Source organism: Macaca thibetana, chromosome 15, assembly GCF_024542745.1.
Source record: "Macaca thibetana thibetana isolate TM-01 chromosome 15, ASM2454274v1, whole genome shotgun sequence".
In the NCBI taxonomy this organism is placed as follows: domain Eukaryota; kingdom Metazoa; phylum Chordata; class Mammalia; order Primates; family Cercopithecidae; genus Macaca; species Macaca thibetana.
Genome location: NC_065592.1, coordinates 103,574,639 through 103,591,530, shown reverse-complemented (window position 1 = coordinate 103,591,530; position 16,892 = coordinate 103,574,639). Strand labels below are relative to the sequence as shown.

At 39.7% G+C, this 16,892-nt stretch overlaps 1 pseudogene; it reads right to left on the bottom strand.

Moving 5' to 3' along the window:
• Positions 1–5,177: 5,177 nt before the first annotated feature.
• Positions 5,178–11,264, bottom strand: LOC126937336 (bifunctional phosphoribosylaminoimidazole carboxylase/phosphoribosylaminoimidazole succinocarboxamide synthetase-like; annotated as a pseudogene).
• Between the last annotated feature and the right edge of the window lie 5,628 nt (positions 11,265–16,892).

Genomic DNA, 16,892 nt, shown 5'->3' with positions numbered 1-16,892 from the left:
GAAGAAGAAGAAAAAAATCTAATAATCCAATCAAAAGATGGGCAAAAGATCTGAATAGACATATCTCAAAAGACATGCAAATGGCAAACAGGCATATGAAAAAGGTGCTCAACATTGCTGATCATTAGAGAAATGCAAATGAGGCTGGGCGCAGTGGCTCACACCTGTGATCCCAGCACTTTGGGAGGCCGAAGCAGGTGGATTGCCTGAGGTCAGGAATTCAAGACCAGCCTGAGAAACATGGCAAAACCTCGTCTCTACTTAAAATACAAAAATTAGCCAGGCATGGTGGCATGTGCCTGTAAGCCCAGCTACTTGAGAGGCTGAGGCAGGAGAATGTCTTGAACCTGGGGAGGCGGAGGTTGCAGTTAGCCAAGATGGTGCCACTACACTCCAACCTGGGCAACAGAGTGAGACCTTGTCTCTAACAAACAAAAACAAACAAACAAACAAAGAAATGCAAATCAAAACTACAATGAGATATCATCTCACCCCAGTTTAAATGGCTTATATCCAAAAGACAGGCAATAACAAATGCTGGTGAGACTATGGAGTAAAGGGAACCCTTGTACACTGTTGGAGGAATGTAAATTAGTACAACCACCATGGAGAACAGTTTGGAGTTTCCTCAGAAAACTGAAAATTGAGCTACAGTATGATCCAGCAATCTTACCCACTAGGTATATACCCAAAAGAAAGGAAATCAGTATATCGAAGAGATATCTACACTCCTATGTTTGTTGCAGCACTGTTTATAATAGCTATGATTTGGAAGCAAGCTAAGTGCCTATTAACAGATGAGTGGATAAAGAAAATGTGGTACATATACACAATGGAGTACTACTCAGCTGTAAAAAAGAATGAGATCCAGTCATTTGTAACAACATGGATGGAACTGGAGATCATTATGTTAAGTGAAATAGAACAGGCACAGAAAGACAAACATCACATGTCCTCATTTATTTGTGGGATCTAAAAATCAAAACGACTGAACTCATGGGCATAGAGAGTAGAAAAACAGTTATCAGAGGCTAGTGAGGGTAGTGAGGGGCTGAGAGGGAGGTGGGGATGAGTATTAAAAAATAGAAATAGGCTGGGCACGGTGGCTCACGCCTGTAATCCCAGCACTTTGGGAGGCTGAGGCAGGCGGATCACGAGGTCAGGAGATCGAGACCATCCTGGCTAACACGGTGAAACCCCATCTCTACTAAAAATGCAAAAAATTAGCCGGGCGTGGCAGCGGGCGCCTGTAGTCCCAGCTACTTGGGAGGCTGAGGCAGGAGAATGGTGTGAACCCAGGAGGCGGAGCTTGCAGTGAGCTGAGATCGTGCCACTGCACTCCAGACTGGGCACTCAAGACTGCATCTCAAAAAAAAAAAATTAGAAATAATGAATAAGACCTACTATTTGATAGCACAAATAGCACAACAAGGTGACGATAGTCAATAATAACTGTACATTTTAAAATCAAGATTGTAATTGGATTGTTTGAAACTCAATGGATAAATCCACCCTTGAGGGGATGGCTACCCCATTCTTCATGATGTACTTATTTCACATTGCATGCCTGCATCAAAACATCTCATGTACCCCATAAATATGTACACCTCCTATGTACCCACAAACATTTCTAAAAAAGACAATTTAAAATTTTGAAAATAGAAATACAACATTGAAAGCTATAATTTGATCTAAAATGTTCTATGTATTCTTTTCCTGAAGAAAGTTTTACACTTTCAACTTCAAAATACCTTTGTTAATGAAAAGTGCTTTCAATATCAATAAATTAAATATCACTGTTGAAGAAGGTTAGCAAAATGACACTCGTAGGATTAATTTAGGAACTTTCCTAAAGAAAATCCTGTGTTTTAAATTTAATTATAAAGAACTTTCTTTTTGATCAAGCCAGTGCATGACCATTTGAGTGATGATGGCAATTTTCTCAGCTCTTGATATCAACACTAATTTATCCATACAATAAATTGTTATTGCATATCTGCTTTGTGATAAGCACTGAATTAAATATTTTAAAAAAGAGCTAATGTCCATTTCAAAAGCAGTGATTGCTTTTTCTTTGGAGGAAACAAATATTAGATCTTACAGCATTTGATATATATATATTTTGGTCTGGGCAGTACATCCTCAGACACTCTTTTAAACTGTAAGTTTAAAAACTCTTGTATGCATTTGCAAAGATAAACTCTCATCATTCACATTCCAATACCTGGACTTGGTAAACAACAAAGTAAATTAAATCAGGTTCTTATGAGTCAGTATTCAATGTTGCTGAATCCTCAGCTCATTCAATGCCTTCTTAAATGACCCATACAAATTAAAAGTCATGAAAGATTTTCTAATTAACATGACGTTCCCAGAGAGGCCCAGAGCATTCTGAGGACATTCATTTTGTGTTGATCCGTCACTGAATATTGCTTTGGCTGTGCCAAAGGAAGGCCTTGGAAGAGCCCACGTCAGAAGCGAAGGGTGGAAAGTGAGATAAGGAAGATTCTGTCAACTGAGGACTTCCCTGGGGTCTTCAGGAAGCACTGGCTGGCAGCAAGGGGCGTGGACCCTCGATTGCTGCTGCAGAACAGGGCAATGGGTGATGGTATTTATCCTGGGCATACTCCCCTGGCTTTCCTCACCAGACAACTACCTCTAAATAGCCTTTTGGCTTTTAATTTACCACAAGAAAGATAAACCCTGCTAAAGGGCTGTCAAGTGCATAGACCTTGGGGTCTTTACTCTAATTCCAGCTGGAATGTTTACGGTGTGATCTTGGCCAACTTCCTTCACCTTTCTGAGCTTCAATTTTTGCACCTGAAAAATGGCAACAGTGACAACTCACATTATAGGTTTGTGTAAACTGCTTAACTTGATTACTATGATCTGCCTTTCTCTCTCTCTCAGCTACTAAGGTTGACCTTATCGCTGCACAACCCCCTGCATGGTCATCCAAGGGCTAGAGATTGAAATATGCTTCAAGGTCTAAAGTTAAGGCTCATAAACGGTAGGGCACCAAGCTGTATAACGAGTTAGTAGAGATTTATCTGTTCTTGGTTCTTTACGGCACTATCTCAAGTAGATATATTTTTTTCAAAGTAATTTTATTATGAAATCCAAGCATCCAGAAAAGTTGTAAGTACTATACAAAGAGCTTTTTTTTTTTTTTTTTTTTTTTAACTGAATGATTTGAGGGCAAGTTGTCGCTGGGATTCCCATCACCCCCCAGTACTTCAGTGTTTATAGTGATACAAATACTGAAGGGCCTTCTTCTGTGTTATCTCAGTATAATCATTAACACTGATGTATGGCTACCATCCCATCCTCAGACCCCCTTTGTGTTTCACCAGTAATGTCCTTTACAGCCAAAAAATCCAATCTAGGATGCCACTTTGCATTTAGTTGTTGTTTCTCTAATCTCCTTCACTCTAGAATAGTTAACACCCCAACTTTTTGTCACACATTTTGTAGCATGCTCATTTGTTTGTTTTTGTCTGATAATTCCTCATAATGGGCAGAGGTGATGCATTTTTGGCAGGCAATTACAGAAATAATGCTGAGGTGGCCTGTGATGTCAGCTTGTCCCATTACAGGTGATGTTAAGTTGGGTCACTGGGTTAAGTTCATCCAGCTTCTTCACGGTCATGTATTCTTGTTCTCTTTCTAAGTCGTATATTGTGGAAACGTATGTGGAAATTGTATGATTATCTAGTTTCTCATCAAACTTACACGCACTGACCCACCAGATTTAGCGCCTATTGATGTTTCTTGGCTGAATTTATTGTTACCATGTTTGGCATTTTCACTTATACATTTATTATTAACATTATATTGTAAGGAAAACTTCCTTTTCTCTCTACTTGTATTTGTTTTTGTGTTTACATTTGTATGAACTCGTGGTTCCCCGTTTTATTCAAAGGCTTGTAATCCTTTACTGTCATTATTTACTTTGATATTCAAATGATTCCAGATTTAGCCGGCAGAAGCCTTTTCAAATCTCTTTATTATGCCCTTTTGTCAAGTCTCCATCACTCTTGAGCATTTTCTTACACTCTGTAACTAACTGTTCCAGCTTCATCTTCTTTTTTCTGCCCTAGCCATAGAATCAACTATTTCTCCCAAAAGCCCTGGTTCTTTTTCCTTTTTTTGAGATGGAGTCTCACTCTGTCGTCCAGTCTGGAGTGCAGTGGTGTGATCTCAGCTCACTGCAACCTCCGCCTCCCAGGTTCAAGTGATTCTCCTGTCTCAGCCTCCTGAGTAGCTGGGATTATGGGCACTCGCCATCATGCCAGGCTAATTTTTATATTTTTGTAGAGACAGGGTTTCACCATATTGGCCAGGCTGGTGTTGAACTCCTGACCTCAGGTGATCCGCACGCCTTGGCCTCACAAAGTGCTGGGATTACAGGCGTGAGCCATTGAGCCCGGCCTCTGGTTCTTTTTAGTGGAGAAAGGTATTTAGAAACCAAGATGGGTTGCTGGATGTGCTCATTGCTATTGGAATTTCTTTTAAAAGACAGTTTCTGAATGGTAAAATTATAAGTGATTTTTGATTTATTTTTGGTTTCTGTTATTTTATTTTATTTTATTTTACCAATACCTTTAATTTGTCTTCTCTGATTTAAAATAATCTTTTTGGCTGGGTGTGGTGGCTCACACCTGTAATCCTAGCACTTTGGAAGGCTGAGGTGAGCAGATCATTTGAGGTCAGGAGTTTGAACCCTGTCTCTACTAAAAATACAAAAATCAGCCAGGCATGGTGGCATACACCTGTAGTCTCAGCTACTCTGGAGGCAGAGGCAGGAAAATTGCTTGAACCCAGTGGGTGGAGGTTGTAGTGAGCCGAGATGGTGCCCCTGCACTCCTGCCTGGGTGACAAAGCGAGACTCCATTTCAATAAATAAATAAATAAATAAAATCATCTTTTTATCTTGCTTTTGTTCCTGCAGCTAAATTAGAAATTTGAAGTGTTTTCCTTAAAAAATGCAATGGCATTGTTTTTCTTATAAATTACAACTCTGATTTTCTCTTCAATGAAATCCATGTGTTCAATATGCTTGTTCACAGTTTGCCCCCTACCAAATGATGGCTTAATCCAAATATCTGGGCATGATACTGAGCTGAGTCTTCTGCAGAAAGTATGATCCACTCCCTGAGACCCCTGTCAAGGGAAGCTCACACATCCTGAGCTCCCTGTCTGGTATGAGGGGAGGACAGTTGATAACTACCTGGCTATGCAGTGTTCCCAGGCATCACCGGTCCCCAGCCATGGCCTCTGCCTGCCACTGCCACAAATACAGCAAGAATGCCATCCCTTCAGACTCAGCTTTAATCAATCCTCAGAGTTTCATCTAGTCCTTTATGGGCAGATGTTATCCAAACCCTAAATTTCCACAGGCCCTCTTGATTTTTTCATGGTGATCTAGATCAGACATTGAGCCCATGCATACTACACCCCTGTACTGACTTTCTGATTTTCAAAGCAATTCTACAATCACTGCAACCCACTCAAAGTTTTTTTTTTTTTTTTTTTTTTTTTTTTTTTTTTTACCATCTGGAGCCCTTCCAGAGTTACTTCTTTGAGGTCACAATAAGACTGTTTTTCTTTCTGTTGGCTTTGATCTCTTGATGGCCAGAGTCTCTGGGTATCACTATTGGTAATGTCAACAACAACAACTTCTCTGGTGATTACATCAACACCAAATTCAATCTTTGTATCAACTTGTACACAGTTCTGTGGCAACCAGGATTTCTCCAGTATTTTAAAAATAACCTGTGCGGCATGACTCATGTTAGCCACTTCACTTTGGCCTTTACCAAGTCCAGCATAGCAAAATTTCATAGCAATTCACTATTTCTCATTACTGGCAGCATCCTTGAAAACATCTCCATGTTAGGTGAGTAAAACTCACATCTGTCGATGACACCAGGATTTCTTTTAAGAAAACAACCAGTTGCCATTCTGCAAACCCCTTTAACTGGAATAATTTCACACTGGGGCACAATGAAAGCCATATCCCCACATTTTGTGGTGAAAGCAGTTTTGATACCTGCTTCCTGTAATGACCGAAAAATATTATACAACTGATGATTTTATTTGTGATTGCAGCTTTTCCTTCCAGGCAATTCTTTCTAGCTGCATTTCCTGCTATAATATGGTCCTTGGACTACAAGAGGGCTTTCCATGAACTACCAAACAATTCATAGACTTTTTTTTTTCTCATGTATTTTTTCTTTTTTTAAACCAGTGTTCAGTACCTTAGCTGTTGCTGTTAGCCTGAGTGGGTTGGGGGTGGCAACCTATTTTATTTTTTATACTTTTTCTATTTCCTAAAATTTCTGTCCTGAACATCTATCAGTTCTATGGTGGTATATTTTATACCATAAAACAAACCCACATCAAACCCTAACTCCTCTTCCCCAAATCAAAGCATCATCTTGTATTGTTTCATTTAGCTCAGAGGAAATTGACATAGATTTGCTGTCGTTTCCCTCACTCCCAGTAACCAGCACAGGAGAGAGCCTAACTGAGTGTGCCTTCAACTAAGTATAATAAATCCTCCACCCTTTAACATCTCTCCTTTATCTGGTTTCCAACCTTGTGCAATACTCTCTCACATGGACCCCCGGGACCTTGTTGTACTCTTTTAAGAAAGGTTTTTTTTTTTTTTTTTTAAAATGTTGTAATGCTTTATACACATAATGTAATACATAAACAAATTCAAGTTAGGTGTCATAATCATAAACCTAATATTTGTAAACTCACAACTCATCTTAAGTGACAGGATGTTACCAGTACACTTGGAGCTATCAGGTTGAACCATGTGAAATGCCATTTTTTAAGATTAAAAAATTTTTGAATAGAGGCAATTTCATATGATTTAATCTCACACTTGTGTGTTTTCCCCGATCCTGTTATCCTGCCTTTTCCCCAGCAATAGCTCTCCTCCAACCTGAAATTAAGTGATCATTTCCCTGATACTTAAATATTTTAAACACATATTTATATGTTGTATATCACTTAAAAATGTTATTTAACTTTGTTTTTGAGGTTCATATATGCTTTCTTGCTTTTTACAAATTCAGCATTCGTTTTATGGCTCATCTGTGTTGCTGGGCATAGATCTATGGTTCATTCCTACTGCTCTGCAGTGCTGTCCATGCTCCATCCCAGGAAGAGAGAACAATTTGTTGGTTTCCGACATGAATAATCTTGCTGTGAATATATTTGTACATTTCTCCAGAGGCCTATGTACAAAAGTTTCTTAGGTAGTGGTTTTGAAACATTTTTGACTGTGACTATATAAGAAATACATTTATATTGAGACTTATCGCACACAAATATACATATATTAGGATGTTTATATCTAAAGCAAGTTTCTAGAAATGATACTTTTCTTCTTCAGTATGATGTGCTCTGATATTTTCTATTCTTTCCAATCTGGTTTATTTTAGAGAAACATTTTGGTTATAACCCCCTACATTTTTAAAAAATGTATGGAGCATTATTTTATAGTATGTGGTTATCAAATTTTGTTTATTCTAATAATGTACATTCTTTGAGATGTATGGGATTCTATATGCAGATATATGTATACACATATGTACACACATCTATGTATATTTATATATAGGTGTATATATACACATATACACGTATATATACACACATGTATATGTATATATGCAACATATATACACACGTATATGTGTACATATATGTGTATGTATATATACACACATATATATAGTGTATATATACACACATGTACACATGTATACGTGTGTGTGTGTGTATTTCTGAGACGGGGTCTCGTTCTGTTGCCCAGGCTGAAGTGCAGTGGTACAGTCATGGCTCACTGCAGCCTTGACCTCCTGGGCTCAATCTGTTTTCCCACCTCAGCTTCCTAAGTAGCTGGCACTACAGACACATGCCACCTTGCCCAGCTAATTTTTGTATTTTTTAGTAACACCAGGTTTCACCATGCTGAGGCTGGCCCCGAATTCCTGGGGTCAAATGATCCTCCCTCCTTCGCCTTCCAAAGTGCTGGGATTACAGGCGAGAGCCACTATACCTGGCTGGATTCTATATATTTTTATGAGTTCAAACTTGTTAGTAGCTGTTTGAATAACTGCTTGTATTCACCATTTTACAGTTGTTTAGATTGTTTCATGCATTGATAATTGAGAGAAGTGTATTAACATTTCCCACTGCAATTACAGACGTGCTGTTTCTTCCTATAGTTCTATCAAGTTTTGCTTTATATGTTTTTAGCTTATTTCATTAGATGAAAATAAGTTATACATTATTTTGCTTTCTGGTGAATTGATTCTTTTATTCTTTTTTGATTACCATCTTTACTCTAATAATGCTTCAAGACCTGACTCTTCTATTTGATGTGATAACCAGCCTTTTATTGATTATTTGCCTGGTTTATATTTTCCAACCTTTTCCTTTCAATCTTCCAGCCACTCTTTTGTTTTAGGTATGTTGCTTGTAAAAGTATTTTATTACTTTTAAAAATATTTGATCTGGTTTTTTTGAAGAGCAAGGTGAGTCACTTTATAGTAATTGTTATTACTGATGTTTTTAGATTTATTTCAATTATCTAACTGTTAATTTTTTTCTTGCTCCTTTTATCCTTCTTTTGTCTTGCTTTCTTTGAAAGGGGAGTAGGTTGAGTTTGATATATTTTTAATTTTGTCTTATTCCATACTTTCCCTGTATAATAATTTGGAAGTTATTGATCTATTTTCCTCTTTGAGCAACTACCTTTGAAATGTCACTGTGACGATTTAACAGAATCTAAAGTTGATAAATATCTTAATTATCTCTTTATTTGTACATGAACCTTAGAGCATAAAACTATCTATAGGCCAGGCATGGTGGCTCATGCCTGTAATCCCAGCACTTTGGGAGGCCGAGGCAGGTGGATTACTTGAGGTCAGGAGTTTGAGATCAGCCTGGCCAACATGGTGAAACCCTGTGTCTACTAAAAATACAAAAATTAGCCGGGCATGGTGGCACGTGCCTGTAATCCCAGCTACTCCGGAGGGTGAAGCACAAGAATCCCTTGATCCTGAGAGGCAGAGGTTGCAGTGAGCTGAGATCGTGGCACTGCACTCCAAAGCGAGGCTCTGTCTCAAAACAAAGCAAAACAAAACAGAACAAACAAAAAAATCCTCCTATCATCTCCTCCCCACTTATTCACATGCCATTGATGTCTAGTACTCTAGCTCTCTTCTTTCTTTTTTTAAAATCCCACAGGAGACATTTTTGTTTAACACTGCTAATATTTGTTTTTATTTACAAATGTTCTTTTGGTCATAATTCCTTTAAATATCCCAGGCTTTCATTCTAGATACTTTTTCTGGACTTCCTACTGAAACACATACATATTTTAGAATTTCCTTTAATGAAATGCATCTTTTAGAATATTTTAGATCAGAAGATGTCTAAAGGTAACTCCATTTTTATTCAAACGAAAATGTATTTATGCTGCCTTTCTTTTTGAAAGATACTTTTTATGAAAGATACTTTTGATAGCTTTACAATTCTAAGCTGGCAATAATTTTGTGGTCAGATGTGACTTCATCGTCTTCTGGTTTCCATGCTCACTGTTGAGAAGCCTCTGTCAGGATAATGATTGCTTGTTTGTAGCTGCTCTATTTTTCTCTTTGCCTGCTTTCAAGATCTTCTCTTTGACTTGGGATTCTACAACCATATTGCAAAATCTGTCTGTATATATATTGCTTTTTATTTATTTTGTTGGGTATTTGTTATGTTTCCTGCATCTGTGCACCATGAAATCAACTAACTCTGGAAATTCCTAAAAATCACCTCTTTTCTTGTCTCTCTATTCTCTCCTTCTGGGACTTTGATAGATATAACTTAAATATTTTATTCTATCCTCTGTGTCTTTATTCTCTTTTATATTTCCTATCTCCTTATCCCTGTATTAGACTTTGTTCAATTTCTTTAAGCCCATCTTTCAGTTCACCAATTCTCTCAGTCTCTACTTAATCCACGAGTTAGCTTATCATTAACATTTTAACTTTAATAATTACATTTTTATTTCTTAATGTTTCATTTGATCATTTTCAAATATGTCTTGTAATTTTTTACAGTATTTTACTCCATAATTTTTGGTGTGTGTGTGTTTGAGATGGAGTCTCACTCTGTCACTCAGGCTGGAGTGCAGTGTCTCAGTGTCTGCATCTCGGCTCACTGCAACCTCTGCCTCCCGGGTTTGAGTGATTCTCCTGCCTCAGTCTCCCAAATAGCTGGGATTACAGGTGTGTGCCACCACGCCCAGCTAATTTTTGTATTTTTAGTACAGACGAGGTTTCACCATGTTGGCCAGGCTGGTCTCGACCTCCTGACCTCAGGTGATCCACCTGCCTTGGCCTCCCAAAGTGCTGGGATTACAGGCATGAGCCACTGTGCCCAGCCTCCATAATGATTTTTAAGATCTGCCTTTTATTTCTTCAAATATTTCACACACTGTTATTTTATATACTATTTTATAATTACAATTTCTTGAGTGTTTTTGTGTCTGCTGGTATTCCCTAATGCTAGCTTGTTTGTCTGGATGTTGATAACTATAGATTGTGAGCTCATATTTTTTTAACTTAATCTGAGAAAATCCTTGGGATTAAAATAGGTTACTTTGCAATATAGAGCATTTTTGTTGCTTCTGCCGGGAGCTCAAGGATACTACCAGACTACAACCACACTGCTTCTTTAGGAGCTTGAGTTCAGATATCCAGTCCTGCAGTGGGTCCAAAGTTTGACTTCGTCTTTGCAGTGCAGTTCTAAGAATTTGCCTTCAGAGTTTGTTTTTATACACCTGCTCTATTCAGGTTTCAGCTCAACCTTTCTCCTCACTCCTCCTTGAAAATTTCCCTTGCTTTCCTGGGATCCTACCACGTATATTGTAGTGAGGGAGCCCTTCAGGGTACCTCAAGCCCTGTAATGTCAGAAGCCCTTGATACCTCTCATAAGTATCTACATGTGGTTGTGGATACACAACAGCCAAAGGGACTTTTTAACAAGACGTAAATCAGATTACACTCCTCCCTGGTTGCAGACTCTCAAATGCACCTCTCAGCACACTGAGAACAAAACCCAAACACCTTACCTTGGCATCTCAGGCCTGCGGAATCTGGTTCGTGCCTGTTTCTTGGACTCTGTTTCCTACCGCTGCACGCATGGTCCAGAAGGACATTTTCTAGATTCTTTCCACAGACAGCCGTTCCCATCGCACAGTTGTAGACCCTCTGTTTGAAATTCTGCCTGTTTCCCTCAAGCATCCATTCTCTCTTTGGCCAGCCTTGGCATGCCGGGATCCTCGTCAGTAGGATCTCAGCAGTAGCCATGCTCCAGCCTGGTTTCTCAGTGCCATTCCACCTAACGCAGCCACCCTCATCACCAGCCACTCTGGATTACCCGTTTCCTTCCACCTAACGCAGCCACCCTCATCACCAGTCACTCTGGATTACCTGTTTCCTTCAAAGCATTTATCACCATTTGAAATGATCGTAATTGTTTTTGCATTTCCTCTATTTATTTTTGCCTCTTTTCTAGGATATAATTCCAGGAGCACAAATTCTGTTGAATCTCAGTGCTAAGAAGTTCTGGCAGATAGTAGTCACTCATTAGATATTTATTAGTAAATAAAAGAAAGTTACAACTCAGAAGTACTGTATTAGAATCCTTGCAAAGTACATGGTTTCTCCTAAGAAAATACATGAGATACACAAGAAGAGAGATGGCTGAGGAAAACCAGGGCATGGGGAAGGCCTGGGCCTTTGCATCAAGGGTTTTTAGTTAGTAATGGAATCCCATTATCTTGTTCATTAACTCAGCAGCCCTGGATTCAAAACATCTGGGCAGGGTCAACTTTTGACTTTGTCTCTTAACCCAGAGTTTATCCATTTATCCACTGAACAAAGTTGAATGTGCTCCCATTCTACCTCTTTTTTCTCAGGAAACTCGCAAGACTTTGGACAAACACACACACACACACACACACAGTTTTTTATTTTTTAAAAAACGCTTCAAAAATAATCTGTCTCATTGACCTTTCATACGCGTTTTTACTAATTCTGCCTTTTATTTCTTCAACTATTTCACACATTGTTACTTTGTATTCTGTTTCAGAATCACAGTTTCTTGAGTGTTTTGTTTTAGTTTCTGCTGGCATTCCCTAACATTAGCTTATTTGTCTGGATGTTGATAACTGTAGAATGGGAGCTGATATTTTACTAGTGGTCCCATAGTCAAAATCACTCTCTCAGGATCTAATTCAGAAAATACTGATGCATACTGTATGCCCAGGAAATTAAAAATCAATAACACTTTTTGGTGTAAAGCAGGAATAAGTTCAACTGTTATTTTTTGTTCAACGTCAGCTCTTTGAGTGGCGATGTTTAACTCTGAATCTTGCTGGGCACAGTATGCAGAAACAGCAGTCTAATCTCCTTCTGATTAACGAGAAAACATTTTTCTTTCTCTCTGGTTGTTTTCCTCTCAGTAATGCATACACTGAAAACTGAGAACACATATATACATGTTGCAAAAATTAAGAGTTTGGAAATGTCATTGTTTTGGCAGATGTGTTTAGTCTTTTAAGCATGGCCAAAATGGCCCCTTGATAACTTCATTTTAACTTTATGAGTGTTAATTATTACTGAAAGCTGGGGTTTTGCCGGGTCCTTCAGCTATGCGGGGCCAGAACTGGCCATGGGCTTTTTAGGATGTCTCTGATTTCAATGAAAGCTCCAGGCAACATTTCTCTTTCTTTCCCCCCAGACTTTTCTTAATTAAGTTTTTTTTTCAAGCCTTACTGAATTCTTTATGTCAACCAACTGCATCTTATATTGTAAATTGGTTTTGACTCTGAGGCTTGCATTTTCACTCAAGCCTGACCCTAAGGATTTTGCAAACCTGGCTTTCCAACCTTTCTCATGTCTCTGTGCACATGATTCAGGCGGAACGTACATGTATAGCCTTTATAAATTGTTTGCTTTTGGTGGAAATCAGTTTCAAGAAGCAAACTTTTAAAACAATTTTCTGAAGCCTAATTCTCTTATATTTGCTGCCTTTACCTGACTCATTGCCTTTTAAGTAGTGTACAGTATAGGCTCCAAAAGCAAGATCAGCGGTTGTCATTAGTCATCATGGTAGGAGAGGTAGCAGTAGCAATATTATCTTTTCCAAGTGAAGAAATTTGATCCATTGCCATCTTGCAATTTAAATTGTTCTCTTGGACAGATTTTGAGGAAGTCATACAAAGGAGTAGACGGTATTTGATTTATTATTGAATAGGAAAATAAGATGCTGACATCCTTCCGTTCGTGAATACGAGTCTCATCATATACCTGTGAACAAGCTATAAAGGTTTTCTATAATAAGGGATTTGTCTGGTGTTTGTTCTGAGTTCCTGGCACAGGGCTTCTAAAGCCCTTGGATTTTTTCTGAGTGGTAGAACTGTCTTTGTTATTCATGAGCCTCTTGGCTCACTCTTGAGTTTATGCTAATGAGGTGACTCCCAGTGAGCCCTTAGACAGCTTCAGGAGTGGGGGCTGGACACAAGAAAGACGATCCATGAGATACTAGGATTGGGACTTTGACCCAGCCCAAGCTCCAGAGAAGGGAGGGGAGGCTGGAGACTGAGTTCAACCCAGTGGTCAATCATACCTAGGTAATGAACCCGTCAAAACTCCACACACTGAGCATCAGGAGTGATTTGGTTGATGAACACATGGGTTTGCCGGGAGGGAGGTGCACCTTATTTTCACCGGAAGCGCAAGGAAGCTCTGTGTTGGGGATCCTCCCAGGCCTTCCCTCTGTGTCTCTTCATCTGGGTGGCCCTGAGCTGTTCTCTTTATTGTAAAGCTATAATCAAAAGTGTAGCGCTTTCTTGAGTTCTATGCATTGTTATAGCCAATGATCAAACATGACAGGATTGTGGAAGTCCTTGAATTACTAGCCAGTTGGTCAAAAGTGTGAGTGGCCTGGGACACACTGAACTTGTGGCTGCTGTCTGGAGGGGGCTGTCTATGTGAATATTCATACACATACACTCGGGACTGACTGTGCTCCTCACCCGTGAGGTTCGTGCTAACTCCAGGTGGTTAGTGGCAGAATAGAACTGCAATATACCAATTGCTGTCAGAATTAAAGGTAAAATAAACATCTTTGAAACTGGCTAAAAGACCTCGTATATACATCTGGGTAAAGCACAGAAAGTCATTCTGAATGAGAAAGGGTGATTGGCCAGGCTGAACACAATTTCTTTAGGCTTACCTACTGAGCATAGAGAAAACACCTTTTGAAAAGCTGTTGAGTACTATGCTTAGAACCTGAGTGATGGGTCATTCATACCCCAAACCTCAGCATCACCTAATCTACCCAGGTTACGAACCCTCACAGGTACCCCCGAATCTAATATAAAATTTGAAAAAGAAAGAAACAAATATATATATATATACACACAAAGAACTCTTAAAACTCAGCAGTAAGAAAACAAGCTGATTAAAAAGTGGTCCAGAGACCTTAACAAACACACCAAAGAAGATATATGGATGGGAAAAAAATATATATGAAAAAAACGCTGTGTATCACATGTCACCAGAGAGTGCAAATTAAAACAGCAACGAGACACTACTACACATCTTTTAGAATGACCAAATCTGTAACACTGACAACACCAAATGCTGGTGAGGATATGGGACAACAGGAACGTGGCTGGTGGGAATGCAGAATGGTACAGCCACTTTGAAGGACAACTTGGTGGTTTCTTACAAAACTGAGAACACTCTACCATAGGATCCAGCAATCATCTCCTTACTATTTACCCAAAGGAGTTGAAAACATGTTCATCCACATACACACAAAAACCTGCACACAGATAGCAGCTTTACAGCAGTTTAGTACATACCTGCCAAAACTTAGAAGCAACAAAGATGTCCTTCAGTAGGTAAACGGATAGATAAACCATGAGACATCCAAAGAAATGAGCTCGCAATCTGTGAAAAAATATGGAGGAACTTTAAATGCACATGACTAAATAAAAGGAACCAATCTGAAAAAGTCTGCACATTGTATGATTCTAACTATAAGATATTCTTATAGTGGTTGCAAGATCTGTGGTTGGTTGCAAGGGGTTGGGGATAGGGAGATAAATAGCACAGAGGAGTTTTAAGGCAGTGAGGATACCCTGTGTGATACTATAATGATGGATATGTGTCATTATACATTTGTTTAAACTCAGGATTTACAACACTAAGAGTGAACCCCGGTGTAAACTATGAATTTCGGGTGACGATGGTGTGTCGGTATAAGTTCATCAGTTGTAACCAGGGTATCACTCTGGTGGGGGATGTTGATAATGAGGGAGGTTATGCATGTGTGGAGGTAGGAAGTATATGGGAAACCTTATGCCTGCCCCTGAATTTTGCTGTGACCCTAAACATGCTTTAAAAAATAAAGTTGTGGCCAGGTGTGGTGGCTCAGGCCTGTAATCCCAGCACTTTGGGAAGCTGAGGCTGACAGATTGCTTGAGCCCAGGAGTTTGCAACCAGCTTGGGCAATATGGTAAAACTCCATCTCTACAAAAAATACAAAAGTTAGCTGGGCATGGTGGTGCATACCTGTGATCCCAGCTACTTGGGAGGTTGTGGTGGGAGAATTGTTTGAGCCCATGAGGTTGAGGCTGTAGTGAGCTGTGATCATGCCATTGCACTTCAGCCTGGGCAACAGAGTGAGACTCTTGAAAGCAAGCAAGCAAGCAAGCAAACAAGCAAGAAAAAAAGAAAGAAAGAAAAAGAAAGACAGGATAGAAGATAGAAGAAGGAAGGAAGGAGAGAGGGAGAGAGAGAGAAAGAAAAGACAGGAAGGAACGAAGGAAGGAAAGGAAGAAGGAAGGGAGGAAGAATAAAAGAGAGAGGCTGCTTTCCTGGGCTACTCTGGGAACAAGCAGCGGCACTTGGGAACCAGGTCATAAGCTGCAGCAAAGAGTTGGGAAACTGTTCTTCCCGCATTGTATTGCATGCTTATTTGTTAAATAAAAATAAAATAAATAAAAATAAATGTACTTACATTGGAATACACATTTGCGCTGGCTTCTTGGAATTTGGAAACTCAGCTAGCCTCAAGAGGCATAATAATAGTATCATCACGGCGAGTCCCATAGGCAGTGATGGATGAGCGTCCTTTAGTGTCTTCAGGACTGTGGGTGTATTGATTGATAGGTCGAGTGAAGCTGCAGCGGGGAGCAGGTGAAGCTGAGTGGGGATGGAGGTTGATGCCCTGGATGGGTAAGCAAGGCACGTTTTGGGGAAGCCCTGAAAGAGTTGGCTGAGGGGAGATTATATGCGAGTGCCAAGAGAGGACCTGGCCTTGGCCGTCCATGTGGGGTCATGTGTGTGTAGATGCCCATGAGGCTGGTAGCATTTGGGCATAATGGGGTTTTCTGGATGCATGACATGGGGCTAGCATCCATTGAGACAATCACTAGAAGAGGTTTATAAACAACACATTTTAAATTGTAGGCATGGTTAGGTGTACTGTCCACCAGGCAACAGAAGACTCTGTGGGTTAGAGCAAAGGCAAGGCATGTGGACAGATGCACAGGGAAAACGAAATGCTGGAGAAAGTGACCTGACTTGTTTCAGGCCAGTGCTCCCACCGAGAGCTAGAAAACATGGACAAAACTGTCGGAAGGAACCAGAAAGCTAGCAAAAGAGCAAGGACTTGGGGGTCACAGAGCCCAGACAGAAGGTAAGCCAGGACCTGGAAACTCAGCTTTGGGTGTCGTTTTTGCACAGAGACATCTGACGATTTTCCAGCAGAAGCCAAGGGGCTGAGAGGTGGAGAGCAACCAA